Source organism: Dendrobates tinctorius, unplaced genomic scaffold (assembly GCF_039654945.1).
Source record: "Dendrobates tinctorius isolate UK_male_01 unplaced genomic scaffold, ASM3965494v1 ptg000251l, whole genome shotgun sequence".
Taxonomy (NCBI): domain Eukaryota; kingdom Metazoa; phylum Chordata; class Amphibia; order Anura; family Dendrobatidae; genus Dendrobates; species Dendrobates tinctorius.
This window is the reverse complement of record NW_027361918.1, coordinates 10,943,748-10,959,031: the sequence shown is the minus strand read 5'-3', so window position 1 is coordinate 10,959,031 and position 15,284 is coordinate 10,943,748. Positions and strand designations below refer to the sequence as shown.

At 40.9% G+C, this 15,284-nt stretch overlaps 19 non-coding genes across 19 annotated transcripts; 12 read left to right on the top strand and 7 right to left on the bottom strand.

Annotated features, from left to right (window-relative positions):
• The first annotated feature begins 101 nt into the window (after positions 1-101).
• TRNAY-GUA (transfer RNA tyrosine (anticodon GUA)) lies at positions 102-187 on the top strand. Its single transcript is given in 2 exon segments — positions 102-138; positions 152-187. It is a non-coding gene; the product is annotated as a tRNA-Tyr (tRNA).
• Positions 188-410: 223 nt separating this feature from the next.
• On the bottom strand, positions 411-484 carry TRNAN-GUU (transfer RNA asparagine (anticodon GUU)). The gene has a single exon. It is a non-coding gene; the product is annotated as a tRNA-Asn (tRNA).
• A 1,733-nt stretch (positions 485-2,217) lies between these two features.
• TRNAA-AGC (transfer RNA alanine (anticodon AGC)) lies at positions 2,218-2,290 on the top strand. The gene has a single exon. It is a non-coding gene; the product is annotated as a tRNA-Ala (tRNA).
• A 108-nt stretch (positions 2,291-2,398) lies between these two features.
• Positions 2,399-2,484, top strand: TRNAY-GUA (transfer RNA tyrosine (anticodon GUA)). Its single transcript is given in 2 exon segments — positions 2,399-2,435; positions 2,449-2,484. It is a non-coding gene; the product is annotated as a tRNA-Tyr (tRNA).
• Positions 2,485-2,707: 223 nt separating this feature from the next.
• TRNAN-GUU (transfer RNA asparagine (anticodon GUU)) lies at positions 2,708-2,781 on the bottom strand. The gene has a single exon. It is a non-coding gene; the product is annotated as a tRNA-Asn (tRNA).
• Positions 2,782-4,514: 1,733 nt separating this feature from the next.
• On the top strand, positions 4,515-4,587 carry TRNAA-AGC (transfer RNA alanine (anticodon AGC)). Its single transcript has one exon. It is a non-coding gene; the product is annotated as a tRNA-Ala (tRNA).
• A 108-nt stretch (positions 4,588-4,695) lies between these two features.
• TRNAY-GUA (transfer RNA tyrosine (anticodon GUA)) lies at positions 4,696-4,781 on the top strand. The gene is given in 2 exon segments: positions 4,696-4,732; positions 4,746-4,781. It is a non-coding gene; the product is annotated as a tRNA-Tyr (tRNA).
• A 223-nt stretch (positions 4,782-5,004) lies between these two features.
• Positions 5,005-5,078, bottom strand: TRNAN-GUU (transfer RNA asparagine (anticodon GUU)). The gene has a single exon. It is a non-coding gene; the product is annotated as a tRNA-Asn (tRNA).
• A 1,741-nt stretch (positions 5,079-6,819) lies between these two features.
• Positions 6,820-6,892, top strand: TRNAA-AGC (transfer RNA alanine (anticodon AGC)). The gene has a single exon. It is a non-coding gene; the product is annotated as a tRNA-Ala (tRNA).
• A 108-nt stretch (positions 6,893-7,000) lies between these two features.
• TRNAY-GUA (transfer RNA tyrosine (anticodon GUA)) lies at positions 7,001-7,086 on the top strand. The gene is given in 2 exon segments: positions 7,001-7,037; positions 7,051-7,086. It is a non-coding gene; the product is annotated as a tRNA-Tyr (tRNA).
• A 223-nt stretch (positions 7,087-7,309) lies between these two features.
• Positions 7,310-7,383, bottom strand: TRNAN-GUU (transfer RNA asparagine (anticodon GUU)). Its single transcript has one exon. It is a non-coding gene; the product is annotated as a tRNA-Asn (tRNA).
• Positions 7,384-9,116: 1,733 nt separating this feature from the next.
• TRNAA-AGC (transfer RNA alanine (anticodon AGC)) lies at positions 9,117-9,189 on the top strand. Its single transcript has one exon. It is a non-coding gene; the product is annotated as a tRNA-Ala (tRNA).
• Positions 9,190-9,297: 108 nt separating this feature from the next.
• TRNAY-GUA (transfer RNA tyrosine (anticodon GUA)) lies at positions 9,298-9,383 on the top strand. The gene is given in 2 exon segments: positions 9,298-9,334; positions 9,348-9,383. It is a non-coding gene; the product is annotated as a tRNA-Tyr (tRNA).
• Positions 9,384-9,606: 223 nt separating this feature from the next.
• TRNAN-GUU (transfer RNA asparagine (anticodon GUU)) lies at positions 9,607-9,680 on the bottom strand. Its single transcript has one exon. It is a non-coding gene; the product is annotated as a tRNA-Asn (tRNA).
• Positions 9,681-11,413: 1,733 nt separating this feature from the next.
• TRNAA-AGC (transfer RNA alanine (anticodon AGC)) lies at positions 11,414-11,486 on the top strand. Its single transcript has one exon. It is a non-coding gene; the product is annotated as a tRNA-Ala (tRNA).
• A 108-nt stretch (positions 11,487-11,594) lies between these two features.
• Positions 11,595-11,680, top strand: TRNAY-GUA (transfer RNA tyrosine (anticodon GUA)). The gene is given in 2 exon segments: positions 11,595-11,631; positions 11,645-11,680. It is a non-coding gene; the product is annotated as a tRNA-Tyr (tRNA).
• Positions 11,681-11,903: 223 nt separating this feature from the next.
• TRNAN-GUU (transfer RNA asparagine (anticodon GUU)) lies at positions 11,904-11,977 on the bottom strand. The gene has a single exon. It is a non-coding gene; the product is annotated as a tRNA-Asn (tRNA).
• Positions 11,978-13,894: 1,917 nt separating this feature from the next.
• Positions 13,895-13,980, top strand: TRNAY-GUA (transfer RNA tyrosine (anticodon GUA)). The gene is given in 2 exon segments: positions 13,895-13,931; positions 13,945-13,980. It is a non-coding gene; the product is annotated as a tRNA-Tyr (tRNA).
• Positions 13,981-14,203: 223 nt separating this feature from the next.
• Positions 14,204-14,277, bottom strand: TRNAN-GUU (transfer RNA asparagine (anticodon GUU)). The gene has a single exon. It is a non-coding gene; the product is annotated as a tRNA-Asn (tRNA).
• Positions 14,278-15,284: the final 1,007 nt, after the last annotated feature.

Here is a 15,284-nt window from a genome sequence, read left to right as displayed (position 1 = left end):
CTTTGGATTCCTTTTTCAGTTGGCCGAGTGAATTGTTTATGCCACCTGCTCGTGGCACACACGTCCAAACCTTGAAGACTTTCAACAATGGCTAAATCAAGCCTTCGATAGCTCAGCTGGTAGAGCGGAGGACTGTAGATCTAAATTAGCAATCCTTAGGTCGCTGGTTCAATTCCGGCTCGAAGGAAGTTTTGTGTATTCTATCAGATGTTTTCAACCTTCTGGCAAATACCAGACAGCTATGCTCTTTCTGGACATGTAGACAGAAACACAACCGGAAAGTTTTTTCTCCAGTTTGCCTTGTGAATTCAAAACTTAGGCAGCAACAGTGCTTTTACTTTATGGAGATGCTGAGCACCAATGTGAAAACGTCTTCAACTGTAGCATGCTACCCAAGCAAAAGGAACCAACGTCCCTGGGTGGACTCGAACCACCAACCTTTCGGTTAACAGCCGAACGCGCTAACCGATTGCGCCACAGAGACACAAACGCCTGCCGAACTTTCGTCTAACAGCCGGACGCACCCACCAGTTTTAACCGGAACCTTAAACAATGGTCAGACACCATTTCCTCTAATGATTTTCAACAATAATATGACACAAGAAAGCAAAAAAAAACAAAGAAACAATTGCAGAACCCCAGGAGTACTCTAGTCGCCAACAAATATGTAATGGCTGAAAATTTACATGTCATCGACCTGAACACAAACAGTCATTAGAATTTTACTCTGTACATCTGTTAACACAAGCAGAGTGGCGCAGCGGAAGCGTGCTGGGCCCATAACCCAGAGGTCGATGGATCGAATCCATCCTCTGCTAAATTGTGCTGCATTGCATCTTTTTCTACAAACTAGCTAAGTTTTTTTCACTTCCCCATTTTGGTTCTCTATATACAGAGAAATGGTTTGCTAGAAAATTGCTCGACTGTATTTGTAGACCATAATTCACATTGTGAAACCCAGCGGTCAATGGATTGAAACCAACCTCTGCTAAATAGTTGTGTTTTATAAACTTCATCATTGCATATCAACTGAACTTTTCTGTCAACAGCAAACGTGTCTCGGATCAAAAACACTAGTCAAAATCCTAAATCCCAGTACAACTCGTGCCAAAGGACCAGAAGGAGATTCGCGACCTCTCAGCATTTTCTATATTCAAACCAAACCATAAAAGATCAATCTTTTCGCTTGGGATTGTGCTGCATTACAACTTTTTTCTACAAACTAGGTAAGTTTTTTTTCATTCCCCCAGTTTGGTTCTCTATATACAGAGAAATGGTTTACTAGAAAATTGCTCGACTGTATTTGTAGGCCATAATTCACATTGTGAAACCCAGCGGTCGATGGATCGAAACCAACCTCTGCTAAATAGTTGTGTTTTATAAACTTCATCATTGCATATCAACTGAACTTTTCTGTCAACAGCAAACGTGTCTCGGATCAAAAACACTAGTCAAAATCCTAAATCCCAGTACAACTCGTGCCAAAGGACCAGAAGGAGATTCGCGACCTCTCAGCATTTTCTATATTCAAACCAAACCATAAAAGGTCAATCTTTTTGCTTGGGATTGTGCTGCATTACAACTTTTTTCTACAAACTAGGTAAGTTTTTTTTACTCCCCCAGTCTGGTTCTCTACATACATAGAAATGGTTTGCTAGAAAATTGCCCGACTGTATTTGTAGGCCATAATTCACATTGTGAAACCCAGCGGTCGATGGATCGAAACCAACCTCTGCTAAATAGTTGTGATTTATAAACTTCATCATTGCATATCAACTGAACTTTTCTGTCAACAGCAAACGTGTCTCGGATCAAAAACACTAGTCAAAATCCTAAATCCCAGTACAACTCGTGCCAAAGGACCAGAAGGAGATTCGCGACCTCTCAGCATTTTCTATATTCAAACCAAACCATAAAAGGTCAATCTTTTTGCTTGGGATTGTGCTGCATTACAACTTTTTTCTACAAACTAGGTAAGTTTTTTTTACTCCCCCAGTCTGGTTCTCTACATACATAGAAATGGTTTGCTAGAAAATTGCCCGACTGTATTTGTAGGCCATAATTCACATTGTGAACTACGTAGATGTTCTTCAAATATGGGAGAAAGGAATCTGTACTTAAAAAAAAAAAAAAAAAAAAGCACTCAATGGCACATTTGACTATAAGTAAACTGTGACATGGTGTGGCGTGAAACTGATAATGGCGTTCGTCGGGCATGGGGGATTAGCTCAAGTGGTAGAGCGCTCGCTTAGCATGCGAGAGGTAGCGGGATCGATGCCCGCATTCTCCAATACAATCTTTGGATTCCTTTTTCAGTTGGCCGAGTGAATTGTTTATGCCACCTGCTCGTGGCACACACGTCCAAAACTTGAAGACTTTCAACAATGGCTAAATCAAGCCTTCGATAGCTCAGCTGGTAGAGCGGAGGACTGTAGATCTAAATTAGCAATCCTTAGGTCGCTGGTTCAATTCCGGCTCGAAGGAAGTTTTGTGTATTCTATCAGATGTTTTCAACCTTCTGGCAAATACCAGACAGCTATGCTCTTTCTGGACATGTAGACAGAAACACAACCGGAAAGTTTTTTCTCCAGTTTGCCTTGTGAATTCAAAACTTAGGCAGCAACAGTGCTTTTACTTTATGGAGATGCTGAGCACCAATGTGAAAACGTCTTCAACTGTAGCATGCTACCCAAGCAAAAGGAACCAACGTCCCTGGGTGGACTCGAACCACCAACCTTTCGGTTAACAGCCGAACGCGCTAACCGATTGCGCCACAGAGACACAAACGCCTGCCGAACTTTCGTCTAACAGCCGGACGCACCCACCAGTTTTAACCGGAACCTTAAACAATGGTCAGACACCATTTCCTCTAATGATTTTCAACAATAATATGACACAAGAAAGCAAAAAAAAACAAAGAAACAATTGCAGAACCCCAGGAGTACTCTAGTCGCCAACAAATATGTAATGGCTGAAAATTTACATGTCATCGACCTGAACACAAACAGTCATTAGAATTTTACTCTGTACATCTGTTAACACAAGCAGAGTGGCGCAGCGGAAGCGTGCTGGGCCCATAACCCAGAGGTCGATGGATCGAAGCCATCCTCTGCTAAATTGTGCTGCATTGCATCTTTTTCTACAAACTAGCTAAGTTTTTTTCACTTCCCCATTTTGGTTCTCTATATACAGAGAAATGGTTTGCTAGAAAATTGCTCGACTGTATTTGTAGACCATAATTCACATTGTGAAACCCAGCGGTCAATGGATTGAAACCAACCTCTGCTAAATAGTTGTGTTTTATAAACTTCATCATTGCATATCAACTGAACTTTTCTGTCAACAGCAAACGTGTCTCGGATCAAAAACACTAGTCAAAATCCTAAATCCCAGTACAACTCGTGCCAAAGGACCAGAAGGAGATTCGCGACCTCTCAGCATTTTCTATATTCAAACCAAACCATAAAAGATCAATCTTTTCGCTTGGGATTGTGCTGCATTACAACTTTTTTCTACAAACTAGGTAAGTTTTTTTTCATTCCCCCAGTTTGGTTCTCTATATACAGAGAAATGGTTTACTAGAAAATTGCTCGACTGTATTTGTAGGCCATAATTCACATTGTGAAACCCAGCGGTCGATGGATCGAAACCAACCTCTGCTAAATAGTTGTGTTTTATAAACTTCATCATTGCATATCAACTGAACTTTTCTGTCAACAGCAAACGTGTCTCGGATCAAAAACACTAGTCAAAATCCTAAATCCCAGTACAACTCGTGCCAAAGGACCAGAAGGAGATTCGCGACCTCTCAGCATTTTCTATATTCAAACCAAACCATAAAAGGTCAATCTTTTTGCTTGGGATTGTGCTGCATTACAACTTTTTTCTACAAACTAGGTAAGTTTTTTTTACTCCCCCAGTCTGGTTCTCTACATACATAGAAATGGTTTGCTAGAAAATTGCCCGACTGTATTTGTAGGCCATAATTCACATTGTGAAACCCAGCGGTCGATGGATCGAAACCAACCTCTGCTAAATAGTTGTGATTTATAAACTTCATCATTGCATATCAACTGAACTTTTCTGTCAACAGCAAACGTGTCTCGGATCAAAAACACTAGTCAAAATCCTAAATCCCAGTACAACTCGTGCCAAAGGACCAGAAGGAGATTCGCGACCTCTCAGCATTTTCTATATTCAAACCAAACCATAAAAGGTCAATCTTTTTGCTTGGGATTGTGCTGCATTACAACTTTTTTCTACAAACTAGGTAAGTTTTTTTTACTCCCCCAGTCTGGTTCTCTACATACATAGAAATGGTTTGCTAGAAAATTGCCCGACTGTATTTGTAGGCCATAATTCACATTGTGAACTACGTAGATGTTCTTCAAATATGGGAGAAAGGAATCTGTACTTAAAAAAAAAAAAAAAAAAAAGCACTCAATGGCACATTTGACTATAAGTAAACTGTGACATGGTGTGGCGTGAAACTGATAATGGCGTTCGTCGGGCATGGGGGATTAGCTCAAGTGGTAGAGCGCTCGCTTAGCATGCGAGAGGTAGCGGGATCGATGCCCGCATTCTCCAATACAATCTTTGGATTCCTTTTTCAGTTGGCCGAGTGAATTGTTTATGCCACCTGCTCGTGGCACACACGTCCAAAACTTGAAGACTTTCAACAATGGCTAAATCAAGCCTTCGATAGCTCAGCTGGTAGAGCGGAGGACTGTAGATCTAAATTAGCAATCCTTAGGTCGCTGGTTCAATTCCGGCTCGAAGGAAGTTTTGTGTATTCTATCAGATGTTTTCAACCTTCTGGCAAATACCAGACAGCTATGCTCTTTCTGGACATGTAGACAGAAACACAACCGGAAAGTTTTTTCTCCAGTTTGCCTTGTGAATTCAAAACTTAGGCAGCAACAGTGCTTTTACTTTATGGAGATGCTGAGCACCAATGTGAAAACGTCTTCAACTGTAGCATGCTACCCAAGCAAAAGGAACCAACGTCCCTGGGTGGACTCGAACCACCAACCTTTCGGTTAACAGCCGAACGCGCTAACCGATTGCGCCACAGAGACACAAACGCCTGCCGAACTTTCGTCTAACAGCCGGACGCACCCACCAGTTTTAACCGGAACCTTAAACAATGGTCAGACACCATTTCCTCTAATGATTTTCAACAATAATATGACACAAGAAAGCAAAAAAAAACAAAGAAACAATTGCAGAACCCCAGGAGTACTCTAGTCGCCAACAAATATGTAATGGCTGAAAATTTACATGTCATCGACCTGAACACAAACAGTCATTAGAATTTTACTCTGTACATCTGTTAACACAAGCAGAGTGGCGCAGCGGAAGCGTGCTGGGCCCATAACCCAGAGGTCGATGGATCGAAGCCATCCTCTGCTAAATTGTGCTGCATTGCATCTTTTTCTACAAACTAGCTAAGTTTTTTTCACTTCCCCATTTTGGTTCTCTATATACAGAGAAATGGTTTGCTAGAAAATTGCTCGACTGTATTTGTAGACCATAATTCACATTGTGAAACCCAGCGGTCAATGGATTGAAACCAACCTCTGCTAAATAGTTGTGTTTTATAAACTTCATCATTGCATATCAACTGAACTTTTCTGTCAACAGCAAACGTGTCTCGGATCAAAAACACTAGTCAAAATCCTAAATCCCAGTACAACTCGTGCCAAAGGACCAGAAGGAGATTCGCGACCTCTCAGCATTTTCTATATTCAAACCAAACCATAAAAGATCAATCTTTTCGCTTGGGATTGTGCTGCATTACAACTTTTTTCTACAAACTAGGTAAGTTTTTTTTCATTCCCCCAGTTTGGTTCTCTATATACAGAGAAATGGTTTACTAGAAAATTGCTCGACTGTATTTGTAGGCCATAATTCACATTGTGAAACCCAGCGGTCGATGGATCGAAACCAACCTCTGCTAAATAGTTGTGTTTTATAAACTTCATCATTGCATATCAACTGAACTTTTCTGTCAACAGCAAACGTGTCTCGGATCAAAAACACTAGTCAAAATCCTAAATCCCAGTACAACTCGTGCCAAAGGACCAGAAGGAGATTCGCGACCTCTCAGCATTTTCTATATTCAAACCAAACCATAAAAGGTCAATCTTTTTGCTTGGGATTGTGCTGCATTACAACTTTTTTCTACAAACTAGGTAAGTTTTTTTTACTCCCCCAGTCTGGTTCTCTACATACATAGAAATGGTTTGCTAGAAAATTGCCCGACTGTATTTGTAGGCCATAATTCACATTGTGAAACCCAGCGGTCGATGGATCGAAACCAACCTCTGCTAAATAGTTGTGATTTATAAACTTCATCATTGCATATCAACTGAACTTTTCTGTCAACAGCAAACGTGTCTCGGATCAAAAACACTAGTCAAAATCCTAAATCCCAGTACAACTCGTGCCAAAGGACCAGAAGGAGATTCGCGACCTCTCAGCATTTTCTATAATCAAACCAAACCATAAAAGGTCAATCTTTTTGCTTGGGATTGTGCTGCATTACAACTTTTTTCTACAAACTAGGTAAGTTTTTTTTACTCCCCCAGTCTGGTTCTCTACATACGTAGAAATGGTTTGCTAGAAAATTGCTCGACTTTATTTGTAGGCCATAATTCACATTGTGAACTCCGTAGATGTTCTTCAAATATGGGAGAAAGGAATCTGTACTTAAAAAAAAAAAAAAAAAAAAAAAAAAAAGCACTCAATGGCACATTTGACTATAAGTAAACTGTGACATGGTGTGGCGTGAAACTGATAATGGCGTTCGTCGGGCATGGGGGATTAGCTCAAGTGGTAGAGCGCTCGCTTAGCATGCGAGAGGTAGCGGGATCGATGCCCGCATTCTCCAATACAATCTTTGGATTCCTTTTTCAGTTGGCCGAGTGAATTGTTTATGCCACCTGCTCGTGGCACACACGTCCAAACCTTGAAGACTTTCAACAATGGCTAAATCAAGCCTTCGATAGCTCAGCTGGTAGAGCGGAGGACTGTAGATCTAAATTAGCAATCCTTAGGTCGCTGGTTCAATTCCGGCTCGAAGGAAGTTTTGTGTATTCTATCAGATGTTTTCAACCTTCTGGCAAATACCAGACAGCTATGCTCTTTCTGGACATGTAGACAGAAACACAACCGGAAAGTTTTTTCTCCAGTTTGCCTTGTGAATTCAAAACTTAGGCAGCAACAGTGCTTTTACTTTATGGAGATGCTGAGCACCAATGTGAAAACGTCTTCAACTGTAGCATGCTACCCAAGCAAAAGGAACCAACGTCCCTGGGTGGACTCGAACCACCAACCTTTCGGTTAACAGCCGAACGCGCTAACCGATTGCGCCACAGAGACACAAACGCCTGCCGAACTTTCGTCTAACAGCCGGACGCACCCACCAGTTTTAACCGGAACCTTAAACAATGGTCAGACACCATTTCCTCTAATGATTTTCAACAATAATATGACACAAGAAAGCAAAAAAAAACAAAGAAACAATTGCAGAACCCCAGGAGTACTCTAGTCGCCAACAAATATGTAATGGCTGAAAATTTACATGTCATCGACCTGAACACAAACAGTCATTAGAATTTTACTCTGTACATCTGTTAACACAAGCAGAGTGGCGCAGCGGAAGCGTGCTGGGCCCATAACCCAGAGGTCGATGGATCGAATCCATCCTCTGCTAAATTGTGCTGCATTGCATCTTTTTCTACAAACTAGCTAAGTTTTTTTCACTTCCCCATTTTGGTTCTCTATATACAGAGAAATGGTTTGCTAGAAAATTGCTCGACTGTATTTGTAGACCATAATTCACATTGTGAAACCCAGCGGTCAATGGATTGAAACCAACCTCTGCTAAATAGTTGTGTTTTATAAACTTCATCATTGCATATCAACTGAACTTTTCTGTCAACAGCAAACGTGTCTCGGATCAAAAACACTAGTCAAAATCCTAAATCCCAGTACAACTCGTGCCAAAGGACCAGAAGGAGATTCGCGACCTCTCAGCATTTTCTATATTCAAACCAAACCATAAAAGATCAATCTTTTCGCTTGGGATTGTGCTGCATTACAACTTTTTTCTACAAACTAGGTAAGTTTTTTTTCATTCCCCCAGTTTGGTTCTCTATATACAGAGAAATGGTTTACTAGAAAATTGCTCGACTGTATTTGTAGGCCATAATTCACATTGTGAAACCCAGCGGTCGATGGATCGAAACCAACCTCTGCTAAATAGTTGTGTTTTATAAACTTCATCATTGCATATCAACTGAACTTTTCTGTCAACAGCAAACGTGTCTCGGATCAAAAACACTAGTCAAAATCCTAAATCCCAGTACAACTCGTGCCAAAGGACCAGAAGGAGATTCGCGACCTCTCAGCATTTTCTATATTCAAACCAAACCATAAAAGGTCAATCTTTTTGCTTGGGATTGTGCTGCATTACAACTTTTTTCTACAAACTAGGTAAGTTTTTTTTACTCCCCCAGTCTGGTTCTCTACATACATAGAAATGGTTTGCTAGAAAATTGCCCGACTGTATTTGTAGGCCATAATTCACATTGTGAAACCCAGCGGTCGATGGATCGAAACCAACCTCTGCTAAATAGTTGTGATTTATAAACTTCATCATTGCATATCAACTGAACTTTTCTGTCAACAGCAAACGTGTCTCGGATCAAAAACACTAGTCAAAATCCTAAATCCCAGTACAACTCGTGCCAAAGGACCAGAAGGAGATTCGCGACCTCTCAGCATTTTCTATATTCAAACCAAACCATAAAAGGTCAATCTTTTTGCTTGGGATTGTGCTGCATTACAACTTTTTTCTACAAACTAGGTAAGTTTTTTTTACTCCCCCAGTCTGGTTCTCTACATACATAGAAATGGTTTGCTAGAAAATTGCCCGACTGTATTTGTAGGCCATAATTCACATTGTGAACTACGTAGATGTTCTTCAAATATGGGAGAAAGGAATCTGTACTTAAAAAAAAAAAAAAAAAAAAGCACTCAATGGCACATTTGACTATAAGTAAACTGTGACATGGTGTGGCGTGAAACTGATAATGGCGTTCGTCGGGCATGGGGGATTAGCTCAAGTGGTAGAGCGCTCGCTTAGCATGCGAGAGGTAGCGGGATCGATGCCCGCATTCTCCAATACAATCTTTGGATTCCTTTTTCAGTTGGCCGAGTGAATTGTTTATGCCACCTGCTCGTGGCACACACGTCCAAAACTTGAAGACTTTCAACAATGGCTAAATCAAGCCTTCGATAGCTCAGCTGGTAGAGCGGAGGACTGTAGATCTAAATTAGCAATCCTTAGGTCGCTGGTTCAATTCCGGCTCGAAGGAAGTTTTGTGTATTCTATCAGATGTTTTCAACCTTCTGGCAAATACCAGACAGCTATGCTCTTTCTGGACATGTAGACAGAAACACAACCGGAAAGTTTTTTCTCCAGTTTGCCTTGTGAATTCAAAACTTAGGCAGCAACAGTGCTTTTACTTTATGGAGATGCTGAGCACCAATGTGAAAACGTCTTCAACTGTAGCATGCTACCCAAGCAAAAGGAACCAACGTCCCTGGGTGGACTCGAACCACCAACCTTTCGGTTAACAGCCGAACGCGCTAACCGATTGCGCCACAGAGACACAAACGCCTGCCGAACTTTCGTCTAACAGCCGGACGCACCCACCAGTTTTAACCGGAACCTTAAACAATGGTCAGACACCATTTCCTCTAATGATTTTCAACAATAATATGACACAAGAAAGCAAAAAAAAACAAAGAAACAATTGCAGAACCCCAGGAGTACTCTAGTCGCCAACAAATATGTAATGGCTGAAAATTTACATGTCATCGACCTGAACACAAACAGTCATTAGAATTTTACTCTGTACATCTGTTAACACAAGCAGAGTGGCGCAGCGGAAGCGTGCTGGGCCCATAACCCAGAGGTCGATGGATCGAAGCCATCCTCTGCTAAATTGTGCTGCATTGCATCTTTTTCTACAAACTAGCTAAGTTTTTTTCACTTCCCCATTTTGGTTCTCTATATACAGAGAAATGGTTTGCTAGAAAATTGCTCGACTGTATTTGTAGACCATAATTCACATTGTGAAACCCAGCGGTCAATGGATTGAAACCAACCTCTGCTAAATAGTTGTGTTTTATAAACTTCATCATTGCATATCAACTGAACTTTTCTGTCAACAGCAAACGTGTCTCGGATCAAAAACACTAGTCAAAATCCTAAATCCCAGTACAACTCGTGCCAAAGGACCAGAAGGAGATTCGCGACCTCTCAGCATTTTCTATATTCAAACCAAACCATAAAAGATCAATCTTTTCGCTTGGGATTGTGCTGCATTACAACTTTTTTCTACAAACTAGGTAAGTTTTTTTTCATTCCCCCAGTTTGGTTCTCTATATACAGAGAAATGGTTTACTAGAAAATTGCTCGACTGTATTTGTAGGCCATAATTCACATTGTGAAACCCAGCGGTCGATGGATCGAAACCAACCTCTGCTAAATAGTTGTGTTTTATAAACTTCATCATTGCATATCAACTGAACTTTTCTGTCAACAGCAAACGTGTCTCGGATCAAAAACACTAGTCAAAATCCTAAATCCCAGTACAACTCGTGCCAAAGGACCAGAAGGAGATTCGCGACCTCTCAGCATTTTCTATATTCAAACCAAACCATAAAAGGTCAATCTTTTTGCTTGGGATTGTGCTGCATTACAACTTTTTTCTACAAACTAGGTAAGTTTTTTTTACTCCCCCAGTCTGGTTCTCTACATACATAGAAATGGTTTGCTAGAAAATTGCCCGACTGTATTTGTAGGCCATAATTCACATTGTGAAACCCAGCGGTCGATGGATCGAAACCAACCTCTGCTAAATAGTTGTGATTTATAAACTTCATCATTGCATATCAACTGAACTTTTCTGTCAACAGCAAACGTGTCTCGGATCAAAAACACTAGTCAAAATCCTAAATCCCAGTACAACTCGTGCCAAAGGACCAGAAGGAGATTCGCGACCTCTCAGCATTTTCTATATTCAAACCAAACCATAAAAGGTCAATCTTTTTGCTTGGGATTGTGCTGCATTACAACTTTTTTCTACAAACTAGGTAAGTTTTTTTTACTCCCCCAGTCTGGTTCTCTACATACATAGAAATGGTTTGCTAGAAAATTGCCCGACTGTATTTGTAGGCCATAATTCACATTGTGAACTACGTAGATGTTCTTCAAATATGGGAGAAAGGAATCTGTACTTAAAAAAAAAAAAAAAAAAAAGCACTCAATGGCACATTTGACTATAAGTAAACTGTGACATGGTGTGGCGTGAAACTGATAATGGCGTTCGTCGGGCATGGGGGATTAGCTCAAGTGGTAGAGCGCTCGCTTAGCATGCGAGAGGTAGCGGGATCGATGCCCGCATTCTCCAATACAATCTTTGGATTCCTTTTTCAGTTGGCCGAGTGAATTGTTTATGCCACCTGCTCGTGGCACACACGTCCAAAACTTGAAGACTTTCAACAATGGCTAAATCAAGCCTTCGATAGCTCAGCTGGTAGAGCGGAGGACTGTAGATCTAAATTAGCAATCCTTAGGTCGCTGGTTCAATTCCGGCTCGAAGGAAGTTTTGTGTATTCTATCAGATGTTTTCAACCTTCTGGCAAATACCAGACAGCTATGCTCTTTCTGGACATGTAGACAGAAACACAACCGGAAAGTTTTTTCTCCAGTTTGCCTTGTGAATTCAAAACTTAGGCAGCAACAGTGCTTTTACTTTATGGAGATGCTGAGCACCAATGTGAAAACGTCTTCAACTGTAGCATGCTACCCAAGCAAAAGGAACCAACGTCCCTGGGTGGACTCGAACCACCAACCTTTCGGTTAACAGCCGAACGCGCTAACCGATTGCGCCACAGAGACACAAACGCCTGCCGAACTTTCGTCTAACAGCCGGACGCACCCACCAGTTTTAACCGGAACCTTAAACAATGGTCAGACACCATTTCCTCTAATGATTTTCAACAATAATATGACACAAGAAAGCAAAAAAAAACAAAGAAACAATTGCAGAACCCCAGGAGTACTCTAGTCGCCAACAAATATGTAATGGCTGAAAATTTACATGTCATCGACCTGAACACAAACAGTCATTAGAATTTTACTCTGTACATCTGTTAACACAAGCAGAGTGGCGCAGCGGAAGCGTGCTGGGCCCATAACCCAGAGGTCGATGGATCGAAGCCATCCTCTGCTAAATTGTGCTGCATTGCATCTTTTTCTACAAACTAGCTAAGTTTTTTTCACTTCCCCATTTTGGTTCTCTATATACAGAGAAATGGTTTGCTAGAAAATTGCTCGACTGTATTTGTAGACCATAATTCACATTGTGAAACCCAGCGGTCAATGGATTGAAACCAACCTCTGCTAAATAGTTGTGTTTTATAAACTTCATCATTGCATATCAACTGAACTTTTCTGTCAACAGCAAACGTGTCTCGGATCAAAAACACTAGTCAAAATCCTAAATCCCAGTACAACTCGTGCCAAAGGACCAGAAGGAGATTCGCGACCTCTCAGCATTTTCTATATTCAAACCAAACCATAAAAGATCAATCTTTTCGCTTGGGATTGTGCTGCATTACAACTTTTTTCTACAAACTAGGTAAGTTTTTTTTCATTCCCCCAGTTTGGTTCTCTATATACAGAGAAATGGTTTACTAGAAAATTGCTCGACTGTATTTGTAGGCCATAATTCACATTGTGAAACCCAGCGGTCGATGGATCGAAACCAACCTCTGCTAAATAGTTGTGTTTTATAAACTTCATCATTGCATATCAACTGAACTTTTCTGTCAACAGCAAACGTGTCTCGGATCAAAAACACTAGTCAAAATCCTAAATCCCAGTACAACTCGTGCCAAAGGACCAGAAGGAGATTCGCGACCTCTCAGCATTTTCTATATTCAAACCAAACCATAAAAGGTCAATCTTTTTGCTTGGGATTGTGCTGCATTACAACTTTTTTCTACAAACTAGGTAAGTTTTTTTTACTCCCCCAGTCTGGTTCTCTACATACATAGAAATGGTTTGCTAGAAAATTGCCCGACTGTATTTGTAGGCCATAATTCACATTGTGAAACCCAGCGGTCGATGGATCGAAACCAACCTCTGCTAAATAGTTGTGATTTATAAACTTCATCATTGCATATCAACTGAACTTTTCTGTCAACAGCAAACGTGTCTCGGATCAAAAACACTAGTCAAAATCCTAAATCCCAGTACAACTCGTGCCAAAGGACCAGAAGGAGATTCGCGACCTCTCAGCATTTTCTATATTCAAACCAAACCATAAAAGGTCAATCTTTTTGCTTGGGATTGTGCTGCATTACAACTTTTTTCTACAAACTAGGTAAGTTTTTTTTACTCCCCCAGTCTGGTTCTCTACATACATAGAAATGGTTTGCTAGAAAATTGCCCGACTGTATTTGTAGGCCATAATTCACATTGTGAACTACGTAGATGTTCTTCAAATATGGGAGAAAGGAATCTGTACTTAAAAAAAAAAAAAAAAAAAAAAAGCACTCAATGGCACATTTGACTATAAGTAAACTGTGACATGGTGTGGCGTGAAACTGATAATGGCGTTCGTCGGGCATGGGGGATTAGCTCAAGTGGTAGAGAGCTCGCTTAGCATGCGAGAGGTAGCGGGATCGATGCCCGCATTCTCCAATACAATCTTTGGATTCCTTTTTCAGTTGGCCGAGTGAATTGTTTATGCCACCTGCTCGTGGCACACACGTCCAAAACTTGAAGACTTTCAACAATGGCTAAATCAAGCCTTCGATAGCTCAGCTGGTAGAGCGGAGGACTGTAGATCTAAATTAGCAATCCTTAGGTCGCTGGTTCAATTCCGGCTCGAAGGAAGTTTTGTGTATTCTATCAGATGTTTTCAACCTTCTGGCAAATACCAGACAGCTATGCTCTTTCTGGACATGTAGACAGAAACACAACCGGAAAGTTTTTTCTCCAGTTTGCCTTGTGAATTCAAAACTTAGGCAGCAACAGTGCTTTTACTTTATGGAGATGCTGAGCACCAATGTGAAAACGTCTTCAACTGTAGCATGCTACCCAAGCAAAAGGAACCAACGTCCCTGGGTGGACTCGAACCACCAACCTTTCGGTTAACAGCCGAACGCGCTAACCGATTGCGCCACAGAGACACAAACGCCTGCCGAACTTTCGTCTAACAGCCGGACGCACCCACCAGTTTTAACCGGAACCTTAAACAATGGTCAGACACCATTTCCTCTAATGATTTTCAACAATAATATGACACAAGAAAGCAAAAAAAAACAAAGAAACAATTGCAGAACCCCAGGAGTACTCTAGTCGCCAACAAATATGTAATGGCTGAAAATTTACATGTCATCGACCTGAACACAAACAGTCATTAGAATTTTACTCTGTACATCTGTTAACACAAGCAGAGTGGCGCAGCGGAAGCGTGCTGGGCCCATAACCCAGAGGTCGATGGATCGAAGCCATCCTCTGCTAAATTGTGCTGCATTGCATCTTTTTCTACAAACTAGCTAAGTTTTTTTCACTTCCCCATTTTGGTTCTCTATATACAGAGAAATGGTTTGCTAGAAAATTGCTCGACTGTATTTGTAGACCATAATTCACATTGTGAAACCCAGCGGTCAATGGATTGAAACCAACCTCTGCTAAATAGTTGTGTTTTATAAACTTCATCATTGCATATCAACTGAACTTTTCTGTCAACAGCAAACGTGTCTCGGATCAAAAACACTAGTCAAAATCCTAAATCCCAGTACAACTCGTGCCAAAGGACCAGAAGGAGATTCGCGACCTCTCAGCATTTTCTATATTCAAACCAAACCATAAAAGATCAATCTTTTCGCTTGGGATTGTGCTGCATTACAACTTTTTTCTACAAACTAGGTAAGTTTTTTTTCATTCCCCCAGTTTGGTTCTCTATATACAGAGAAATGGTTTACTAGAAAATTGCTCGACTGTATTTGTAGGCCATAATTCACATTGTGAAACCCAGCGGTCGATGGATCGAAACCAACCTCTGCTAAATAGTTGTGTTTTATAAACTTCATCATTGCATATCAACTGAACTTTTCTGTCAACAGCAAACGTGTCTCGGATCAAAAACACTAGTCAAAATCCTAAATCCCAGTACAACTCGTGCCAAAGGACC